The following is a 4688-nucleotide window of genomic DNA, read 5'->3' on the forward strand; positions in this document are numbered from 1 at the left end:
TTCTTCGTCTCCCACTCCCTTCTGTGGGACTCCTCCACTTGGATTCGTACCCTTTATCCACCCCATCCTTGGCCCCACAGCACTTTTATGCTGCAGCATGGCTTAGTGGAAAGAGCCCTGGCTTGGGAGTCGGAGGTCATGGGTTTGAATTCCAGCTCTGCCACTTGACAGCTGTGGGCAAGTCATTTTACTTCTCTGTGCCTCAGTTACCTCATCTGTAAATGGGGATTAAAACTGTGAGCCCCATGTGGGACAACCTGATCACCGTGTATCCCCCAGTGCTTAGAACAGTCCTCTGCACGTAGTAAGCGCTTAACAAATACCACCATTTTTTTTTTTATTTTGTACATATCAGCAATTTATTTATATTAACATCTGTCTCCCCATCCAGCCTTGTAAATTTGAAATGGGCAGAGAACATGACTGCTAATTCTGTTGTACTGTAGTCCCCCAAGCGTTTAGCACATAGTAAGCACCCAATATGCTTTGATTGATTGTTAGAAAGGCCTTAATAAATGTCACATTTATTATTAAGGCAGGCTAAAGACATTGTTACCATTGAGCCTGTGGCTTAGGAGGGTCACCCCAACTGGAGGCTTTTACCTCTGTTCCTCAAAAGTGGGGCAAATCTGCGGGGACTTTCACAGGCTCTGGAAGAGCAGCAGGAACAATTAGCTTTTTCCTCAGAGTAGCAGTCACCAGTGGTGTTTTGGGAGCAGGCCTTGGACCAATGAGTTGCTCATTTGGCAGAGACGGCCTCCAGGTTACAAAGGAGATGGGTAGAAAGGAAGAGCCAGGATCAGAATCAAGGGAGCAGGAACCTACAGGGAGAGTACAAGACTGTCCAGGAAGGAAGAGAGTAAGACACACACACACACACACACACACACACACAAAGATACACATTGCTCCCACAAAATTCTCTCTGAAATGGAGTATTCTATTGCTTTTAGCTAGGTTTTGGGCAGCCTTTGCTGACGTAGTTTTCCCCTGAGCTTGCCTGGCCATTGAAGACTTTTCTAAACACCGAAGCGTCTAGCTCAAAGCGAAGAGACAGTTCTTCTTCTGACAGGAGGAAGCGAGCCTGCCGGTTCAATCTGTCCAAGAGACATGTAGAGGGAAAGAGTAAGCCAAACTGAACCCAGAAAGGGTTTGTTTTTTAGTGGTATTTGTTAAGTGCTTATAAATGTGCCAGGTGCTGAACTAAATACTAGGCTATCCGTTCCTGTCCCAGGTGGGGTCGGCAGAAAGATAGAGGTACAATGAGTAGAGGTAACTGAGTTACAGAGAAGTTAAGTGACTGCCCCAGGGTCACAAAGCAGACAGTGGCAGAGAGGGGAATAGAACCCAGGTCCTTCTGACTTGTAGGCCCTTGCTTTAATAACTAACATTTTAAGATTTTAAAGGAAGTTAAAACATTTGCCCACAGCCAGCAAGTTCAACAACACGGGTGCGCCCAGAGTTGCGAGAACAATGCTGTCAATTATGGCTTTTTAAGTAACAGTAATGACGTTTATTCATTCATTCATTCATTCAATAGTATTTATTGAGCGCTTACTATGTGCAGAGCACTGTACTAAGCGTTTGGGATGAACAAGTCGGCAACAGATAGAGACGGTCCCTGCCGTTTGACGGGCTTACGGTCTGATCGGGGGAGACGGACGGACGAGAACGATGGCAATAAATAGAGTCGAGGGGAAGAACATCTCGTAAAAACAATGGCGACTAAATAGAATCGAGGCGATGTACAATTCATTAACAAAATAAATAGGGTAATGAAATATATACAGTTGAGCGGACGAGTACAGTGCTGTGGGATGGGGAGGGAGAGGTGGAGGAGCAGAGGGAAAAGGGGAAAAAGAGGGTTTAGCTGCGGAGAGGTGAAGGGGGGTGGCAGAGGGAGTAGAGGGAGAAGGGGAGCTCAGTCTGGGAAGGCCTCTTGGAGGAGGTGAGTTTTAAGTAGGGTTTTGAAGAGGGGAAGAGAATCAGTTTGGCGGAGGTGAGGAGGGAGGGCGTTCCGGGACCGCGGGAGGACGTGACCGGGGGTCGACGGCGGGACGGGCGAGACCGAGGGACGGCGAGGAGGTGGGCGGCGGAGGAGCGGAGCGTGCGGGGTGGGTGGTGGAAAGAGAGAAGGGAGGAGAGGTAGGAAGGGGCAAGGTGATGGAGAGCCTTGAAGCCTAGAGTGAGGAGTTTCTGTTTAATGAGCACCTTCGGCATGGAAAGCACTGTATTAAGTGCTTGGAAAGTATAACAGGAGGACAAGATATATTCCCTACTCACAAGAAGCTTGCACTCTTATTTTCAAACAGATATTTTTCCAGAAGTGAATTAGAAGCTTGGGAAACGTTCTCAGCAATAGGAAGAATTAGTCCCAATAACGTCTATTTAATCCTAATAACACATACAGTAATGGTATTTGTTAAGCACTTTGTCCATCAAGCACTGTGTCTTGATGCACTGTGTCTCCCCCTGTCCACAATAAGCTTACAGTCTGGAGGGGGAGACAGACATTAATATAAATAAATTAGATATGTAATAGATATGTAATAGATATGTACATAAGTGCTATGGGGCTGAGGGAGGGGTGAATATAGGGCGATGAGGAAATAAGGACTTAGTTAGGGGAGACCTCTTAGTTAGGGGAGACCTCTTTGTAATAAAGTTTTGAAGGTGCAGGAGTGTGATCGTCTACTTTGCAAGGAGTTGTGAGTACCTAAGAGGTGCCAAAGTGCTGACATGGTGAATAGGTGAGGAAATTTCTAGTCAGGGAAGGCTTAGTTATATGCCCGTTTATTCCACTTTTAAGTTTTGTTTACAACAGGACTAGTTGTTCACTCTGTTCTGCCAGAGCATAGGTCTGGGAGTCAGAAGGTCATGGGTTCTAATTCTGACTTCACCACTTATCTGCTGTGTGACCTTGGACAAGTCACTGAACTTCTCTAACCTCAGTTACTTCATCTGTAAAATGGGGATCAAGACTGAATTCCATCTGGGACAGGGTCTGTGTTGAGCCCGATTTGCTTCTATCCACCCCAGCACTTAGTACAAGGTCTGGCACGTAGTAAGTGCTTAAATACCATTATTATTATTATTACAAGAATTAAGGAGTGTTCTGACAACCTGAATTGGTCCAGATACAGCGCAATGAGGTGTCAGAAGAATTGTGTGAATACCACAGTTCTAGTTTTTCCAAACCCAGCGTTCCCACCAAGATACAACCCTAATATTATAGGAGAACTGAGTTTGTTTTCCCCTCTTCCCATTGAATACAGTATGTTCACTTCCCTCAATCGTATTTATTGAGCACTTATTGTGTGCAGAGCACTTTAAGTGCTAGTGAGAGTATAACATAAAGCTGGTAGACACGTTCCCTGCCGACAGCAAGCTCATATCGTATGGTCCTCAAGGGTAGAGAGAGTGTGCATCTTCCCCTTTCAGTGTTTGTTCCCAAGTGCCTGGTACAGCATTCTGAAAATAGTAGGTGCTCAATAAATACCGATGAGGACATCCAAGACATTAAGATCTAAGACACCAGTCCATTCATAGTTTGGCCACTCACCCGTGGTTTTCAATGATGTCCAATCTGTCGGTTGCTATTTTATTCAACTGAGGCACACACCAATCCACATAGATCTTCAGAGGCAAGTGGGTTAGAAGGCTTCACTGATGCCTTGATGTAAATCAACTCTTGATCAACATGGCTTGAAGAAGAGAAGACCGTGTATCTATGAGAAACAGCGTGAGATGTATGATTAAAGTCAGTGTTCTCAACCCATTTTTAGTAAGGGTGGGGAAGGCATTATCCCTCCACTCAGATACAGAAGTTCAAGAGAATCACCGTTGAATTAGTAAAGGCTGAGAGTCAAGGTCAAGCCCCATTAGCAGACACCTAAGTTTCTCCTTTTCCCAAACGGGCTTGCTTCATCAAGTCCTAGATTTGGGTGTTTTCCTCCTCACTCCCATCACACCCCCATCTGCTGGTCTTACCCCTCCCGATCGATTTGAAGAGGTGGGGAGAGAGAGGAGAAAAGATGTGGACAGCTGAGAAACTCCTAACTCACGGTCAAAGATCTCCAGGGAGAAGTCCAAGTGACTTCAGAATGGCAGAATTCTGGAGGGGCGGGATGAGGAAAGGGCAGGCCAGCTAAGGTAACTCCTGAAAGAGAAGTTACACACAGGTCAAGTACCTCACCACCACAATGAGGGTTTTAATAATAATAGTAATAACAATAATGTTGGTATTTATTAAGCACTTACTATGTGTCAGGCACTGTACTAAGTACTGGGATTGGATACAAGTCAGTCGGGTTGGACACAGTTCCTGTCCCACATGGGACTCCCAATCTCAATCCCCCTTTTACAGATGAGGTAACTGAGGCCCAGAGAAGTGAAGTGACTTGCCTGAGGACTCACAGCAGTGGTAGGGCTGGGATTAGAACCCATGACCTTCTAACTCTCAGGCCCAAGCTCTATCCACTATACCACGCTGCTTCACCATATTGCTTTCCACCCCCTTGCCCTGCCATGGTGCACTTCTACTTAGAGAAGTGGAAAGAGCATGGGCTTTGGAGTCAGAGGTCCTGGGTTCGAATTCCAGCTCTGCCACTCGTCAGCCGGGTGACTGTGGGCAAGTCACTTAACTTCTCTGTGCCTCAGTGCCCATCTGTAAATGGGGATTAAGACTG

The 4688-nt window shown here is 46.1% G+C and overlaps 1 long non-coding RNA gene across 1 annotated transcript; it reads right to left on the reverse strand.

Moving 5' to 3' along the window:
- Positions 1–919: 919 nt before the first annotated feature.
- LOC114810229 lies at positions 920–4155 on the reverse strand. The gene is made up of 3 exons (XR_003757954.2): positions 4065–4155; positions 3563–3728; positions 920–1097 (listed from the first exon to the last, which is right to left on the reverse strand). It is a non-coding gene; the product is annotated as an uncharacterized LOC114810229 (long non-coding RNA).
- Between the last annotated feature and the right edge of the window lie 533 nt (positions 4156–4688).

This window comes from Ornithorhynchus anatinus, chromosome 3 (assembly GCF_004115215.2).
Source record: "Ornithorhynchus anatinus isolate Pmale09 chromosome 3, mOrnAna1.pri.v4, whole genome shotgun sequence".
In the NCBI taxonomy this organism is placed as follows: domain Eukaryota; kingdom Metazoa; phylum Chordata; class Mammalia; order Monotremata; family Ornithorhynchidae; genus Ornithorhynchus; species Ornithorhynchus anatinus.